At 38.2% G+C, this 19,230-nt stretch overlaps 1 protein-coding gene across 11 annotated transcripts in view; it reads left to right on the top strand.

The window, feature by feature from the left end:
• Akt3 (AKT serine/threonine kinase 3) overlaps window positions 1-19,230 on the top strand; it is a 282,222-nt gene that overhangs the window by 51,536 nt on the left and 211,456 nt on the right. The gene's annotated exons all lie outside the window — the stretch shown is intronic.

The following is a 19,230-nucleotide window of genomic DNA, read 5'->3' as shown; positions in this document are numbered from 1 at the left end:
GTGTTTTTCTATAATTGGGTTACCTCACTCAGGATGATATTTTCCAGTTCCAACCATTTGCCTATGAATTTCATAAAGTCATTGTTTTTGATAGCTGAATAATATTCCATTGTGTAGATGTACCACATTTTCTGTATCCATTCCTCTGTTGAAGGGCATCTGGGTTCTTTCCAGCTTCTGGGTATTATAAATAAGGCTGCTATAAACATAGTGGAGCACTTGTCTTTTTTATATGTTGGGGCATCTTTTGGGTATATGCCCAAGAGAGGTATAGCTGGATCCTCAGGCAGTTCAATGTCCAATTTTCTGAGGAACCTCCAGACTGATTTCCAGAATGGTTGTACCAGTCTGCAATCCCACCAACAATGGAGGAGTGTTCCTCTTTGTCCGCATCCTCGCCAGCATCTGCTGTCACCTGAGTTTTTGATCTTAGCCATTCTCACTGGTGTGAGGTGAAATCTCAGGGTTGTTTTGATTTGCATTTCCCTCATGACTAAAGATGTTGAACATTTCTTTAGGTGTTTCTCAGCCATTCAGCATTCCTCAGCTGTGAATTGTTTGTTTAGCTCTGAACCCCATTTTTTAATAGGGTATTTGTCTCCCTGCGGTCTAACTTCTTGAGTTCTTTGTATATTTTGGATATAAGGCCTCTATCTGTTGTAGGATTGGTAAAGATCTTTTCCCAATCTGTTGGTTGCCGTTTTGTCCTAACCACAGTGTCCTTTGCCTTACAGAAGCTTTGCAGTTTTATGAGATCCCATTTGTCGATTCTTGATCTTAGAGCATAAGCCATTGGTGTTTTGTTCAGGAAATTTTTTCCAGGGGCATCTCTTTCTTTAGGTTGGGAAGTTTTCTTCTATAATTTTGTTGAAGATGTTTACTGGCCTTTTAAGTTGGGAGTCTTCACTCTCTTCTATTCCTATTGTCCCTAGGCTTGGTCTTCTCATTGTGTCCTGAATTACTGGATGTTTTGGGTTTAGGAGCTTTTTGCATCTTGCATTTTCTATGACTGTTGTGTCGATGATTTCTATGGTATTTTCTGCCCTGGAGATTCTCTCTTCTCCTTTGTTTTCTGTTGGCGATGCTTGCATCTGTGACTCCTGACCTCTCTCCTAGGTTTCTATCTCCCGGGTTGTCTTCTTTTGTGATTTCTTTATTGTTTCTATTCCCATTTTTAGATCCTGGAGTAATATATTCTTCTTCTTATTCCAAATACTCATTTTTGTAATTAATAGTAATTTACTAGGACTTGATAATTTTGTTTTTTTATTTGTTTCCTACTCAAATGTACACCTTACCTGACTTCCTCATATTTTACATTCCAGATGCATCTCCTCATTGGAGTGCTATTTTATTCTAACACTATCCATAAGATACGAAGAGAGCCATTTCTTACTAAATTCTGAGCTGCTTTGGCTCTCTAAATTTTTGGCTTTTCTGCTGTTTGGCTATACACTTTGCCTATGAGTCAGTGTGTTCCAACTGCTTCTTAAAGTGTAGTGTGTTAGCTTTACATCATTGTAACAAAATACCTGAAACACTTACAAGAGAAAGGACTTGCCTTCAGTCTCATTCAGGAGGAAGGTTGTAGCCTGAGACTCAGCAGCCACATGCATTCCCCCATCTGATCAAGGTATCTCACATGATGAAAGGGCTGTGGAGAGAATTGTTTACCTGGAAAACCATGGACCAATGAGAATGGGACTAGAATTCCACATCCTACTGTGAAACACACATCCCACTCACCGAAGGACTTCTCATTAGGCTCCTGGAGCTTGCTAGCACTTACCAGTAGTGCCATCTGGGGACAAGCCCTGTAAAAAATGGTCTTTAGTGGCATCCAGTAATCACACTGTAGTTCCCATTATAGAAAGTGACTTCTCTAAGTGTTGTAATCTAATATTTATATCCTGTTTATGGATGTCTCATTGTTATTCATTTATGAAATATCTCATTCATTTATATCCTCAAAGCAGAGACTCTCGGTTTTGGTTAATGTATCCTCTTCTGTCTTTCCTGTGACACATCACTATGCTTCTTCTGGTCACCATGCAGGACTTGCCCAGATCTTCTGACTAATATGCATGTGATATTCTTTGTTCTGTTAATTTCACACACACACACACACACACACACACACACACACACACACACACACACATACATATGTGAAATATATATATGAATGAAGGAGTGAATCTTCTGGAATGTGGGTGCTAGGAATCGATCTCAGGTCTTCTGCAAGATCAAGTAGCAAGTGCTCTTAACTACTGAGCCTCCTCTCTAGACCCCCACTTTCCCATTTCTGTATTTAAAAGATGGAATTAGGAAATATAAAGAGGCAGGCACCTTTGGCTTTTGGGAGAGGCTGTTGAAAACTTCATAGAGCATGTCTAAAGTTCTTTTTAAAATCTAATTTGAAAACATTTTATTTACTGACTCTCTCTCTCTCTCTGTGTGTGTGTGTGTGTGTGTGTGTGTGTGTGTGTGTGTGTCTATTGTAGTGTGCATGTGAATACCACAGGACAACTGATGGGAATAGGTTCTCTCCTTCTATTATGGGGATCCCGAGGGGATGGACCTGTTGTCAAGCTTTGCTCACATGTTGTCCACTAAGCCATCTCGCTATCCTCTAAGAGTCTTCTCCACCAAACAATAGTGCACATCACCAGTACTTTTACCTGGGTAGCTGCAAAAAGGAAGAGAAGTTATCAGCAGGGAATTATTGCCATCTATGAGGCTGTCCTCATTTTTATTAATTTGAACATTTGCTTCAGCCACAGTAGTGAAATTTAATTTTAATACTTTTAAAGTAGAAATTATGTTTTAGATTATCTGTTACTTTCCTACATGAAGTAATTGAAATGAACATTCAGTTTTATTTTTTATTTTATTTTATTTTGTTTTGTTTTATTTTGTGAGGCCTTGTAGAAGATAAGTAAGCTTTGTTGGCTATGCTCTTCAATTTAAAGGAATCAGTGGGCGTTTGCAGTTAGCACTACTAATATTCTATATAATTTATTATTTACTATCAGAGCAAAGATTTGTGGAACTTATTCATTGCTCATATGAGCTTGTAGAGAAAATTGTTTACCTTAATTACCAGCAAACAGTGAAAATATGATTAGAATCCCACAGTCTAATATTTTCAGAATGAACACATAAGAAATCACCGATGGCTTAACAAGGTAATTTATATACACTGATGGAAATGAAAGCCACTTTACATGTTTGATAGTAGCCTAACTCTGATTTAGGATCAATCAGGATGGAGTGTTTTTTTAGTCTGATGGTTAATGGGTATGTTATGAACATATTTTTCTCAGTCACTTGCAGTTCTTCCTATCACTGTAGTTTATTATAAAGTCTGTCACACACTTCATAGAAATTAGAGGACTTTTCAGTCTACATTTTGTAGTCATTGCGATCATTAACACTGTAACTTATTTAAACAATGTTGGGGCATTGTTTTGTTTAAGAGAACATGAACATTTCTGGTTATTTTCTTCTTTACTTGAGCTGTAAAATGATGGTTTTTAAACTTTAGTTTTACTTTGTAAAATCACCAAGCAAATATGCGCCAAGAATAGATAAAAGTGTAAATGAATTTACATTATTCAAAATTCTAGAAATAGACATCTGTCTAATGAATGCTGTTCTAAATGTTGCTAAATGATTAATAGTAATTAAAAGGTTAAATACAAGCTGAAGAAAGCTTTGAATTTTGAAATGTTTGCAACAGCTAGTAATCTGACTGATGCAGACGTTTTTGTCAAAGTTGAAAAAGTTAGAGCTAATTAATTTCTTGGGAGACATATGATGAAATTGTAGGTGTGATAACATATTTGAGTAACATATGGTGGTTATGGGGCACCTTTCTAATGACTGAACAGCCAGTTAAATATAGACTTTGCACTTTCTTTTCTTTCATTTCCCTTCTTTGTTTCCATGTATTTTTAAACTGCTTTTGTTTTGTAGAGGTCAGATTTCAGGATTTAACAGTTTTGTGTTTAAAATGTTAATATGAACATCCATTCTTCTAAGTGGGCATATATTGTAGTTAGATTTTTCTTTAAAATATAGTCATTTACTCCATTATAGGTGTATATTTAAATTAGTGGTATTAAATAAATCAAATAAATGAAGAATTGTATTGACTGCTTCATCCTGATCACCCTTGAATGAGGACTAAAAATGGTACCATAGATACATTGATCTTTCTTAGGCGTTAACTTTTTCCCTTTTGTATATAATAATTTCATTTTTATGCCTTTTAAGCATTACTACATAAATTTCTTGAATGTTGCTTGATAAACCAGATTTGGGGATTGAAGTTACTTTTGGCATTTGTTTATTGAAATGCCATTCTATTTCTGTTTCTATTTTGATGAAAGAATTTTAAAATAAGATTTTTCCAATTAAAGTCTACCCAACACAGTGATATATAGCTTATATTTTCATTTTTAAAGGTTGTATTTTTACCAAAATATTACACTTGTAAAATGGCATGTAAGTGTGAATTTTCTATTATTTAATGATACCAACAGGAAAGCAAGAGTTAAGAGTGCAAGAAGTTTGTGCAGAGCCAGCTGTTGGAGGATGCTCTGTTAATAATTTCTCTATATTCTGCTGCTAAGTTTGATAACATGAAAAAGGAAGCACAGGTTATAAATTTCTAAGTCTTCTGAAAATGAATGAAAGCAAAAGTAGCATTTGTATTTAAAATAAAAATTAATGGAAATAAAATATAATCTTAAGCTTTAAAGGAAAGTGATAGGTAAATTCTAGAGTTATTTAGTACATATAAAACAATTCTAGTTTTGCTCAAACATATTGACCAAATATTGTTATATTTTAAAATATATTTAAAATGTTTGCATATAGTTAGGAAATTCTAGTTAGAAGTGCTCCAGTTTGGTGTATGTGGTTTTTGTTTATTTGTTTTTTTCCACCGCAGTTGTTTTTATTTAAATTGAACATTACTGTCAGGAATTTTGATATGAACATATCGTATGATCCTTCTTATTCTAAATATGTTGCAAGGTTTCCCCCTGTCACTTGATGTGCTTTTAGCTGGTAAGGGGATGATGAAATAGTTTATTCTAGCATAGTGTGAATTTAAGTCTTTAGATAAACGACATGGCAAAATTTCAAATGAGTCACAGTGAAGCATCAGCATTAATGATACAATTTGTAAAGTTCGGATCATCATTTAATATCTGGGAACCCTCAGTTTTAAATATAGCAGAATTCTCGGAAGTAATAGATTACCAGTTCAAAAATTAACTCTGGAGATTATTCTGGAGCTGTAGACTTTAAATAATTTTAAATTGGTAAGATTAATAGTGATAAGAATCTTCTGAAACAGAAATCTTGAACAGACTTATTTACTTTGCAAAATTTAATAAGCATCTCAATAAAGCAAAATGATTAGAACTATAGAGCTACACTAGCTTTCATCATCAAACTGTAAGTTGGATCGTTTTGTTCTTTAAAGCATAAAGTAAACAATTCTGCATGGCTAACAGGTGTCATTAAATGAAGAAAAAAATGACTTTTATTTTTTAAGATAGTTTAATTTTGAGTTAGTTTTGGAATTTCTAAGTCTTAAAGGAACTTATGCATTTGAAACTTATGCAAGGAAAGTAAGCATTTGAAAAATAAAAAGAAGGGTTTGAGAGAAAGTGTGCTGATTATCATCGGCCTGATAGCATGGAGAAGCCCATTTCCCATGGAACATTATACATCCTGCCACACAGAAACAGTCATTGCCATTTTTAGATGGAAGATCATTGATTGCATAACAGTCAGCCATAAAAGATAATTCTGACGTCATTCTTTATTTTCTAGATACCTTGCTTCTATAAAATTGCATATATGTTAGCTTGATCAGATCATTACAAATGAGTGCCAAGGAGGCTATTAAACTTTAGTAAACTCACTGTCTATGATTTCATTTTAATAATTGTGGTTGACATGTAAAGTTTTAAGAACAGATGATCCACAGTCTAGTTTGAAAATAAATGATTACTTTTTCCCTCTAGGAATGAAAGATTGATTTTAATAAACATATTGTAGGTCTATCCATTTCATATGATTTAAATGGATGCCAAAGCATCTCAAAGTTCAGATCTGTTATAAAGACACTAAATATAGGAGTGATTAATTGATTTTATTCATTTCTAGTTGCCAGGTAGTCTGAGGAAAAAAATGTTTGACTTTACCAAAATTTCCTAGAGTCATAATTTCTTCTTTTTCTCTTCCTCTTTTTTTTTTTTTTTTTTTTGAGACAGAGTAGTACTGTGTAGCCCTGGCTGGCTTACAACTTGCTTTGTAGACCAAATTTGTCTTGGATTCATAGAGATAAACACATCTCTGATTCCTAAGTGCTGAGATTAAAAGACATGCACCACCACATCCAACTATGGTCCTAATTTCTTAAGGAAGGGTTTTGAGATTTGTATTAAAGGCAATAGTTGAGTCTGAAAAAGAGACTCCAGGATAAAGAAATTAAAATTCTCTTAATTTTTGCGTTAACAAAAGAGCACTAATTACTTTCTTAAAATGCTTTCATAATGCATTCCTTTAAGTGTATTAATATTGTTTTCCTAAGAAAATGTAATGTCTTTAAGCTAACTTATTCCTCTTCCCTAGCTAGCAGTTAGGTTTTAATTGTGCTTCAGGCAGAGCTGTGTCCTTAGTGTGAAATTGTGTTGAAGTAGTTAAGTGGACTCATAAAGTATTTTTCTTTTGGCTGTCTTACGTTTTCAAGGCTCACCCACATTGTGGTGTTTATGACCCTTTTCGGGTTGAATGATAGTATGTGCATGTTCTGTTGTCGTCTCTGTTACTGTTACTATTATTCATTCATTAATGCCTTAGATTTGGATGAAAAGTTATTTATTTGGCTTGTATATTTGAAGTTTTTTTTCAAGTGGAAAGTTCTATGCCAGGCTTTAGTTTGTTAATCCCTCCCAAGATGTCATTCCTTTGCCTTCGAGTTTGCCCTGAAATGACTAAGATGCATGTTAGAATGTCTTGAATTGGGGAGGTAATATCCTATCCCTTAGCTTCTTTTAGATCTCCTTTGTTTTTTTAAAACTTGAAGTGTGTTTGTGTTTCTTTTCTTTTCCCCCCTCTTTCCCTTTTCATTTCATCTGGGCTCCATGTTTGTTAGAGATATTTATAGATGCCTTTCATCGATCCAGGAAGTTCTTAGCCACTAACTCTTCTGCTAATTTGTCTGAGGTATTCTTTCTGATCTTGTATAATGGGACAATTAAAACCTTGGAAAAGGGGCTGGGGATTTAGCTCAGTGGTAGAGCGCTTACCTAGGAAGCGCAAGGCCCTGGGTTCGGTCCCCAGCTCCGAAAAAAAGAACCAAAAAAAAAAAAAAAAAAAAAAAAAAAACCTTGGAAAAAACTTTCGTGTATATACTTTACATTTTATGACCTAATATTGTTCTTTTTTTTTTAAAGGTATTTTTATGTTTCTGTAGTTTCTCTCTTTTTGTTGTTGTTGTTCTTGTTGTCTGTGTGGTACTAGATTTTCTGTCAATTCTATTCATGTGCTTTTGAGTTCTCAAATGTTCTTTTCTTTCATATTACTCATTTCATTTTATTTGTGCGTTTTAGGGGTCACAGTATACACGAGCAATTCAGAGGACAACTTTTGGTTATAAGAGGAACTGTTCTCTCCTGCCACCTTGTGGGTCCTAAGGACTCACTCAGGTTTGCAGTCCTGCTGCAGTGTGCCTGTACCTGCTGAGCTGTGCTGTCAGTCCCCTTGTTCTTTACAGTTTTCTGTTTTACTGAGAAAACTCCAGGTTAGACGTTTATAAGCGCACTCATTTTTAACTTATACTCTGTCTGATAACTTTGAACCTCTAAAACCCTTAAAGATGCATTTTTTAATAGTTTGCTATTTCTGTTTCTCATCTTTCTTCTGGCATCTTGACTCCTAAGGTACCAGTTTTTTACTATTTTTTTTTTTTTTTTGGTTCTTTTTTTCGGAGCTGGGGACCGAACCCAGGGCCTTGCGCTTCCTAGGTAAGCGCTCTACCACTGAGCTAAATCCCCAGTCCCTAAGGTACCAGTTTTAAATGCTGCTGATTCTTGTTATTCACTGTAGCAGCATTGTGAAAACTCCCCATGCATGCTGAATCATTGCTTGGAGAAGGAATTTCAGGGGACAGGTTCCTTCAGATTTCTGCTTATGTTTTTGTTAGTTAATCATATATAACATTGTTACATGTTTGTTTGACTCCTTATTTGATAAGTATTATTTCCATGACATTGAATTTATAGCCACAGTACTTTTAAGACATGACTGAATGGAGCTTTTTTAAACAGCAGGTATTTCATAACAGCTCTCTTTCACAGAGAAACACTACTAGTACTTAAACTTATATAGTTAGGAATTTTTAAAACAGTGAAGTCATTGAATGAAAGTAAAGCTGTGAAAAGTGTGGCACTAACTACATCATAGTGGCATTGTTCCTAGTGGTTGAGTATAAACAGGAAGACAGAGTGATACCTCACTCAGCCATTCACATCCGGGAACACTGGGCTCCTTACGTATTCAGATCATTTGCTCTTCTACACATAGCAGATGACTGTTAGAACAGCTAGAGTGGTACTGAATTTTGGATTATAAAAAGTTTTTTTAATTTCTAATTTTTCTTTTAGTGGATATTTTCATTTATATTTTAAATGTTATTCCCTTTCCTGATTTCCCCTCCAGAGACCCACTAACTTCCCCTGCTTCTGTGAGGGAGCTCCCCACAACCACTCCCTCCCACCTCCCAGCTCTGACATTCCCCTACACTGAGGGATCAAGCCTCAACAGGACCAAGGGCCTCTTCTCTCATTGATGCCCAACAAGGCCATCCTCTACTACATATGTGGCTGGAGCCATAGGTCCATCACTGTGTACTCTTGGAATGGTGGGAGCTCTGGGCGTCTGATTGGTTGCATTTCCCTGATGACTGAGGATGTTGAACATTCCCTTTTTTTATTAGATATTTTTATTTACATTTAAATGTTATTTCCTTTCCTGGTTGACAGTCCATAAGCCACCTATCCCATTCCCCTCCTATAAGAGTGTTCCCCCTCTCAAACCACCCGCCTTCCTACCCTGGCATTCCCCTACACTGGGGGTGGGGATGGGAGTCCAACCTTGGCAGGACCAAGGGCTTCTCTTCCCATTGGTGCCCAACAAGGCCACCCTCTGCTACATATGCAGCTGGAGCCATGGGTCAGTCCATGTGTACTCTTTGGGTGTTGGTTTAGTCCCTGGGAGCGCTGGTTGGTTGGTATTGTTGTTCTTATGGGGTTGCAAGCCCCTTCAGCTCCTTCAAACCTCTCTAACTCCTCCAATGGGGATCTGGTTCTCAGTTCACTGGTTTGCTGGTAGCATTCACCTCTGTATTTGTTATGCTCGGCTGAGACTCTCAGGAGACAGCTATATCAGGCCCTTGCCAGCATGCACTTCCTGGCTTCATCAATATTGTCTAGATTTGGTGACTGTATAAATATGGGGTGGATCCCCAGGTGGGGCAGACTCTGAATGGCCATTCCTTCAGAATGCTCAAAACTTTGTCTCCATATCTCCTCCTATGAATATTTTTGTTCCCCCCTTTAAGAAGGACTGAAGCATCTGCACTTTGGTCTTCCTTCTTCTTGAGCTTCATGTGGTCTGTGGATTGTATCTTGGGTAATTAGAGCTTTTGGACTAATATCCACTCAGTAAGTACATACCATGGGTGTTTTTTTGTGATTGGGTTACCTCACTCGGGATGATATTTTCTAGTTCCATCCATGTGCCTATAAATTTCATGAAGTCATTGTTTTTGATAGCAGAGTAGTACTCCATTGTGTAGATATACCACATTTTCTGTATCCATTCCTCTGTTGAAGGGCATCTGGGTTCTTTCCAGTTTCTGGCTATTATAAATAAGGCTGCTAAGAAGATAGTGGGCATGTGTGCTTGTTGTATGTTGGAGCATCATTTGGGTATGTGCCCAAGAGAGGTATAGCTGGGTACTCAGGTAGTACCATGTCCAATTTTATGAGGAACCTCCAGACTGATTTCCAGAATGGTTGTACCAGTCTGCAATCCCACCAACAATGGAGGAGTGTTCCTCTTTCTCCACATCCTCTCCAGCATCTCAGCCTGAGTTTTTGATCTCAGCTATTCTGACTGGTCTGAGGTGGAATCTCAGGGTTGTTTTGATCTGCATTTCCCTGATGACTAAGGATATTGAACATTTTTTTAGGTGCCTCTCAGCCATTTGATATTCCTCAGGTGAGAATTCTTTGTTTAGCTTTGTACCCCATTTTTAATAGGGTTATTTGACTCTTTGGAGTCTAACTTCTTGCGTTCTTTGTATATATTGGATATGAGCCCTCTATTGGGTATAGGATTGGTAAAGATCTTTTCCCAATCTCTTGGTTGCTGTTTTGTCCTAATGACAGTGTCTTTTGCCTTACAGAAGCTTTGCAATTTTATGAGGTCCCATTTGTCTATTGTTCATCTTAGGGAATAAGCCATTGGTTTCTGTTCAGGAAATTTTCCCCAGTGCCCATGTGTTCCAGATGCTTCCCCACTTTTTTGTCTATTAGTTTGAGCGTATTTTGCTTTATGTGGAGGTCCTTGATCCACTTGGACTTAAGCTTTGTACAGGGCCATAAGAATGGATTGATCTGCATTCTTCTACATGCTGACCTCCAGTTGAACCAGCACCATTTATTGAAAATGCTTTCTTTTTTCCACTGGATGGTTTTAGCTCTTTTGTCAAAGATCAAGTGAACATAGGTGTGTGGGTTCATATTCCATTGATGGACCTGCCTGTCTCTGTACCAATACCTTATAGTTTTTTTTTTTAAATAGTTATTGCTCTGTAATACAGCTTGAGGTCAGGAATAGTGATTCCTCCAGAAGTTCTTTTATTGTTGAGGATAGTTTTTGCTCTCCTGGATTTTTTGTTATTCCAGATGAATTTGCAAATTGCTCTTTTTAACTATGAGGAATTGAGTAGGAATTTTGAAGGGGATTGCATTGACTCTGTAGATTGCTTTTTGGCAAAATGGCCATTTTTACAATATTAATCCTGCCAATCCATGAACATGGGAGATCTTTCCATCTTCTGAGATCTTCCTCAATTTCTTTCTTCAGAGACTTGAAGTTCTTGTCACTTGCTTGGTGAGAGTCACACCGAGGTATTTTATGCTATTTGTGACTATTGTGAAGGGTGTCATTTCCCTAATTTCTTTCTCAGCCTGTTTATCCTTTGAGTAGAGGAAGGCTACTGATTTGTTTGAGTTAATTTTATATCCAGCCACTTTGCTGAAATTGTTTATCAGGCTTAGTAGTTCTCTGGTGGTACTTTTGGGGTCACTTAAATAAGCTATCATATCATCTTCAAATAGTGATATTTTGACTTCTTCCTTTCCAATTTGTATCCCTTTGACCTCCTTTTCTTGTCTAATTGCTCTGGCTAGAACTTCGAGTACTATGTTGAATAAGTAGGGAGAGAGTGGGCAGCCCTGTCTCTGATTTTAGTGGGATTGCTTCAAGTTTCTCACCATTTAGTTTGATGTTGGCTACTGGTTTGCTGTATGTTGCTTTTACTATGTTTAGGTATGCGCCTTGAATTCCTGACCTTTCCAAGACTTTTAACATGAAGGGGTGTTGAATTTTATCAAATGCTTTCTCAGCATCTAATGAGATGGATCATGTGGTTCTTTGAGTTTGTTTATATAGTGGATTATGTTGATGGATTTCCATATATTGAACCATCCCTGCATACCTGGGAGGAAGCCTACTGGATCATGATGGATGATCGGTTTGATATGTTCTTGGATTCAGTTTATGAGAATTTTATTGAATATTTTTGTGTCGATATTCATAAGGGAAATTAGTCTGAAGTTCTCTTTCTTCTTTGGGTCTTTGTGTGGTTTAGGTATTAGCATAGTTGTGGCATCATAGAAGGAATTGGGTAGTGCTCCTTCTGTTTCTATTTTGTGGAATACATTGGGCAGTATTGGTATGAGGTCTTCTATGAAGATCTGATAGAATTCTGTACTAAACCTGTCTGGTCCAGGGCTTTATTTGGTTGGGAGACTTTTAATTACTGCTTCTATTTCTTTAGGAGTTATGGGACTGTTTAAATGGCTTATCTGATCCTAATTTAACTTTGTTACTTGGTATATATCTCGAAAATTGTTCGTTTCATCCAGATTTATATGTTTTGTTGAGTATAGGCTTTTGTAGTAGGATCTGATGATTTTTTGAATTTTCTCAGATTCTGTTGTTATGTCTCCCATTTCATTTCTGATTATTTTTATTTGGATACACTCTCTGTGCCCTCTGGTTAGTCTGGCTAAGGGTTTATCTGTCTTGTTGCTTTTCTCAAAGAACCAGCTCCTGCTTTTGTTGATTCTTTGTATAGTTCTTTTTGTTTCTACTTGATTGATTTTAGCCCTGAATTTGATTACTTCTTGCCATCTACTCCTGTTGGGTGTATTTCCTTCTTTCTAGAGCTAATAAATAAACTTACCTTTTTTTTTAAATATAAAACTCTGACATGAATGTTGGAAGCAGACATCAGATGTGTTTCTTTCCTCCTTTCTTTCCTGTCCCTTTCTGCCTAATTCCTTACCCTTATTCCCTTTCCCAGCCATAACCATCTTGTTACTTTGGGAAAGTATGATATAATATATGCTTTCTTTTTAAAAAAACAATTATTTAGAAGAATTGTTTTTTTTTTTTTTTTTATTAACTTGAGTATTTCTTATATACATTTCGAGTGTTATTCCCTTTCCCGGTTTCCGGGCAAACATCCCCCTCCCCCCTCCCCTTCCTTATGGGTGTTCCCCTCCCAACCCTCCCCCCATTGCCGCCCTCCCCCCATAGACTAGTTCACTGGGGGTTCAGTCTTAGCAGGACCCAGGGCTTCCCCTTCCACTGGTGCTCTTACTAGGATATTCATTGCTACCTATGGGGTCAGAGTCCAGGGTCAGTCCATGTATAGTCTTTAGGTAGTGGCTTAGTCCCTGGAAGCTCTGGTTGCTTGGCATTGTTGTACTTTTGGGGTCTCGAGTCCCTTCAAGCTCTTCCAGTTCTTTCTCTGATTCCTTCAATAGGGGACCTATTCTCAGTTCAGTGGTTTGCTGCTGGCATTCGCCTCTATATTTGCTGTATTCTGGCTGTGTCTCTCAGGAGCGATCTACATCCGGCTCCTGTCGGTCTGCACTTCTTTGCTTCATCCATCTTGTCTAATTGGGTGGCTGTATATGTATGGGCCACATGTGGGGCAGGCTCTGAATGGGTGTTCGTTCAGTCTCTGTTTTAATCTTTGCCTCTCCCTTCCCTGCCAAGGGTATTCTTTTTCCTCATTTAAAGAAGGAGTGAAGCATTCACATTTTGATCATCCGTCTTGAGTTTCGTTTGTTCTAGGGATCTAGGGTAATTCAAGCATTTGGGCTAATAGCCACTTATCAATGAGTGCATACCATGTATGTCTTTCTGTGATTGGGTTAGCTCACTCAGGATGATATTTTCCAGTTCCAACCATTTGCCTACGAATTTCATAAACTCGTTGTTTTTGATAGCTGAGTAATATTCCATTGTGTAGATGTACCACATTTTCTGTATCCATTCCTCTGTTGAAGGGCATCTGGGTTCTTTCCATTTTCTGGCTATTATAAATAAGGCTGCGATGAACATAGTGGAGCACGTGTCTCTTTTATATGTTGAGGCATCTTTTGGGTATATGCCCAAGAGAGGTATAGCTGGATCCTCAGGCAGTTCAATGTCCAATTTTCTGAGGAACCTCCAGACTGATTTCCAGAATGGTTTTACCAGTCTGCAATCCCACCAACAATGGAGGAGTGTTCCTCTTTCTCCACATCCTCGCCAGCATCTGCTGTCACCTGAGTTTTTGATCTTAGCCAATCGCACTGGTGTGAGGTGAAATCTCAGGGTTGTTTTGATTTGCATTTCCCTTATGACTAAAGATGTTGAACATTTCTTTAGGTGTTTCTCAGCCATTCGGCATTCCTCAGCTGTGAATTCTTTGTTTAGCTCTGAACCCCATTTTTTAATAGGGTTATTTGTTTCCCTGCGGTCTAACTTCTTGAGTTCTTTGTATATTTTGGATATAAGGCCTCTATCTGTTGTAGGATTGGTAAAGATCTTTTCCCAATCTGTTGGTTGCCGTTTTGTCCTAACCACAGTGTCCTTTGCCTTACAGAAGCTTTGCAGTTTTATGAGATCCCATTTGTCGATTCTTGATCTTAGAGCATAAGCCATTGGTGTTTTGTTCAGGAAATTTTTTCCAGTGCCCATGTGTTCCAGATGCTTCCCTAGTTTTTCTTCTATTAGTTTGAGTGTGTCTGGTTTGATGTGGAGGTCCTTGATCCACTTGGACTTAAGCTTTGTACAGGGTGATAAGCATGGATCGATCTGCATTCTTCTACATGTTGCCCTCCAGTTGAACCAGCACCATTTGCTGAAAATGCTATCTTTTTTCCATTTGATGGTTTTGGCTCCTTTGTCAAAAATCAAGTGACCATAGGTGTGTGGGTTCATTTCTGGGTCTTCAATTCTATTCCATTGGTCTATCTGTCTGTCTCTGTACCAATACCATGCAGTTTTTATCACTATTGCTCTGTAATACTGCTTGTGTTCAGGGATAGTGATTCCCCCTGAAGTCCTTTTATTGTTGAGGATAGCTTTAGCTATCCTGGGTTTTTTGTTATTCCAGATGAATTTGCAAATTGTTCTGTCTAACTCTTTGAAGAATTGGATTGGTATTTTGATGGGGATTGCATTGAATCTGTAGATTGCTTTTGGTAAAATGGCCATTTTTACTATATTAATCCTGCCAATCCATGAGCATGGGAGATCTTTCCATCTTCTGAGGTCTTCTTCAATTTCTTTCCTCAGTGTCTTGAAGTTCTTATTGTACAGATCTTTTACTTGCTTGGTTAAAGTCACACCGAGGTACTTTATATTATTTGGGTCTATTATGAAGGGTGTCGTTTCCCTAATTTCTTTCTCGGCTTGTTTCTCTTTTGTATAGAGGAAGGCAACTGATTTATTTGAGTTAATTTTATACCCAGCCACTTTGCTGAAGTTGTTTATCAGCTTTAGTAGTTCTCTGGTGGAACTTTTGGGATCACTTAAATATACTATCATGTCATCTGCAAATAGTGATATTTTGACCTCTTCTTTTCCGATCTGTATCCCTTTGATCTCCTTTTGTTGTCTGATTGCTCTGGCTAGAACTTCAAGAACTATATTGAATAAGTAGGGAGAGAGTGGGCAGCCTTGTCTAGTCCCTGATTTTAGTGGGATTGCTTCAAGTTTCTCTCCATTTAGTTTAATGTTAGCAACTGGTTTGCTGTATATGGCTTTTACTATGTTTAGGTATGGGCCTTGAATTCCTATTCTTTCCAGGACTTTTATCATGAAGGGGTGTTGAATTTTGTCAAATGCTTTCTCAGCATCTAATGAAATGATCATGTGGTTCTGTTCTTTCAGTTTGTTTATATAATGGATCACGTTGATGGTTTTCCGTATATTAAACCATCCCTGCATGCCTGGGATGAAGCCTACTTGATCATGATGGATGATTGTTTGGATGTGCTCTTGAATTCGGTTTGCCAGAATTTTATTGAGTATTTTTGCGTCGATATTCATAAGGGAAATTGGTCTGAAGTTCTCTTTCTTTGTTGTGTCTTTGTGTGGTTTAGGTATAAGAGTAATTGTGGCTTCGTAGAAGGAATTCGGTAGGGCTCCATCTGTTTCAATTTTGTGGAATAGTTTGGATAATATTGGTATGAGGTCTTCTATGAAGGTTTGATAGAATTCTGCACTAAACCCGTCTGGACCTGGGCTCTTTTTGGTTGGGAGACCTTTAATGACTGCTTCTATTTCCTTAGGAGTTATGGGGTTGTTTAACTGGTTTATCTGTTCCTGATTTAACTTCGATACCTGGTATCTGTCTAGGAAATTGTCCATTTCCTGAAGATTTTCAAATTTTGTTGAATATAGGTTTTTATAGTAAGATCTGATGATTTTTTGAATTTCCTCCGAATCTGTAGTTATGTCTCCCTTTTCATTTCTGATTTTGTTAATTTGGACACACTCTCTGTGTCCTCTCGTTAGTCTGGCTAAGGGTTTATCTATCTTGTTGATTTTCTCAAAGAACCAACTTTTGGTTCTGTTGATTCTTTCTATGGTCCTTTTTGTTTCTACTTGGTTGATTTCAGCTCTGAGTTTGATTATTTCCTGCCTTCTACTCCTCCTAGGTGTATTTGCTTCTTTTTGTTCTAGAGCTTTTAGGTGTGCTGTCAAGCTGCTGACATATGCTCTTTCCTGTTTCTTTCTGCAGGCACTCAGCGCTATGAGTTTTCCTCTTAGCACAGCTTTCATTGTGTCCCATAAGTTTGAGTATGTTGTATCTTCATTTTCATTAAATTCTAAAAAGTTTTTAATTTCTTTCTTTATTTCTTCCTTGACCAGGTTATCATTGAGTAGAGCATTGTTCAATTTCCACGTATATGTGGGCATTCTTCCCTTATTGTTATTGAAGACCAGTTTTAGGCCGTGGTGGTCCGATAGCACGCATGGGATTATTTCTATCTTTCTGTACCTGTTGAGGCCCGTTTTTTGACCAATTATATGGTCAATTTTGGAGAAAGTACCATGAGGAGCTGAGAAGAAGGTATATCCTTTTGCTTTAGGATAGAATGTTCTATAAATATCCGTTAAGTCCATTTGGCTCATGACTTCTCTTAGTCTGTCTACATCACTGTTTAATTTATGTTTCCATGATCTGTCCATTGATGAGAGTGGGGTGTTGAAATCTCCCACTATTATTGTGTGAGGTGCAATGTGTGTTTTGAGCTTTAGTAAGGTTTCTTTTACGTATGTAGGTGCCCTTGTATTTGGGGCATAGATATTTAGGATTGAGAGTTCATCTTGGTTGATTTTTCCTTTGATGAATATGAAGTGTCCTTCCTTATCTTTTTTGATGACTTTTAGTTGGAAATTGATTTTATTTGATATTAGAATGGCTACTCCAGCTTGCTTCTTCTGACCATTTGCTTGGAAAGTTGTTTTCCAGCCTTTCACTCTGAGGTAGTGTCTGTCTTTGTCTCTGAGGTGTGTTTCCTGTAGGCAGCAGAATGCAGGGTCCTCGTTGCATATCCAGTTTGTTAATCTATGTCTTTTTATTGGGGAGTTGAGGCCATTGATATTGAGAGATATTAAGGAATAGTGATTATTGCTTCCCGTTATATTCATATTTGGATGTGAGGTTATGTTTGTGTGCTTTCATTCTCTTTGTTTTGTTGCCAAGACGATTAGTTTCTTGCTTCTTCTAGGGTATAGCTTGCCTCCTTATTTTGGGCTTTACCATTTATTATCCTTTGTAGTGCTGGATTTGTAGAAAGATATTGTGTAAATTTGGTTTTATCATGGAATATCTTGGTTTCTCCATCAATGTTAATTGAGAGTTTTGCTGGATACAGTAACCTGGGCTGGCATTTGTGTTCTCTTAGTGTCTGTATGACATCAGTCCAGGATCTTCTGGCCTTCATAGTTTCTGGCGAGAAGTCTGGTGTGATTCTGATAGGTCTGCCTTTATATGTTACTTGACCTTTTTCCCTTACTGCTTTTAATATTCTTTCTTTATTTTGTGCGTTTGGTGTTTTGACAATTATGTGACGGGAGGTGTTTCTTTTCTGGTCCAATCTATTTGGAGTTCTGTAGGCTTCTTGTATGTCTATGGGTATCTCTTTTTTTAGGTTAGGGAAGTTTTCTTCTATGATTTTGTTGAAGATATTTACTGGTCCTTTGAGCTGGGAGTCTTCACTCTCTTCTATACCTATTATCCTTAGGTTTGATCTTCTCATTGAGTCCTGGATTTCCTGTATGTTTTGGACCAGTAGCTTTTTCCGCTTTACATTATCTTTGACAGTTGAGTCAATGATTTCTATGGAATCTTCTGCTCCCGAGATTCTCTCTTCCATCTCTTGTATTCTGTTGGTTAGGCTTCTATCTACAGCTCCTTGTCTCTTCTTTTGGTTTTCTATATCCAGGGTTGTTTCCATGTGTTCTTTCTTGATTGCTTCTATTTCCATTTTTAATTCCTTCAACTGTTTGATTGTGTTTTCCTGGAATTCTTTCAGGGATTTTTGCGATTCCTCTCTGTAGGCTTTTACTTGTTTATTAATGTTTTCCTGTGCTTCCCTAAGTGTGTTCATGTCTTTCTTGAAGTCCTCCAGCATCATGATCAAATATGATTTTGAAACTAGATCTTGCTTTTCTGGTGTGTTTGGATATTCCATGTTTGTTTTGGTGGGAGAATTGGGCTCCGATGATGGCATGTAGTCTTGGTTTCTGTTGCTTGGGTTCCTGCGCTTGCCTCTCGCCATCAGATTATCTCTAGTGTTACTTTGTTCTGCTGTTTCTGACAGTGGCTAGACTGTCCTATAAGCCTGTGTGTCAGGAGTGCTGTAGACCTGTTTTCCTCTCTTTCAGTCAGTTATGGGGACAGAGTGTTCTGCTTTCGGGCGTGTGGTTTTTCCTCTGTACAGGTCTTCAGCTGTTCCTGTGGGCCTGTGTCTTGAGTTCACCAGGCAGCTTTCTTGCAGCAGAAAAGTTGGTCTTACCTGTGGTCCCGAGGCTCAAGTTCGCTCGTGGGGTGCTGCCCACGGGCTCTCTGCAGCGGCAGCAACCAGGAAGACCTGTGCCGCCCCTTCCGGGAGCTTCAGTGCACCAGGGTTCCAGATGGTCTTTGGCTTTTTCCTCTGGCGTCCGAGATGTGTGTGCAGGGAGCAGTCTCTTCTGGTTTCCCAGGCTTGTCCGCCTCTCTGAAGGTTTAGCTCTCCCTCCCACGGGATTTGGGTGCAGAGAACTGTTTATCCGGTCTGTTTCCTTCAGGGTCCGGCGGGGTCCTGCCGCTCCTGGGCCCTCCCCCACGGGAGCCCAGAGGCCTTATACAGTTTCCTCTTGGGCCAGGGATGTGGGCAGGGGTGAGCAGTGTTGGTGGTCTCTTCCGCTCTGCAGCCTCAGGAGTGCCCACCTGACCAGGCGGTTGGGTCTCTCTCTCACCGGGTCTGGGAGCAGAGCAGAAGAATTGTTTTATATATACACATTCACACTAGAGTAAGTTCCTGCAGAGGCCATAGACCTTGGATCCACTACAGTGGGAGTGGT

Source organism: Rattus norvegicus, chromosome 13 (assembly GCF_036323735.1).
Source record: "Rattus norvegicus strain BN/NHsdMcwi chromosome 13, GRCr8, whole genome shotgun sequence".
NCBI lineage: Eukaryota > Metazoa > Chordata > Mammalia > Rodentia > Muridae > Rattus > Rattus norvegicus.
This window is presented reverse-complemented; position numbering and strand designations above follow the sequence as displayed.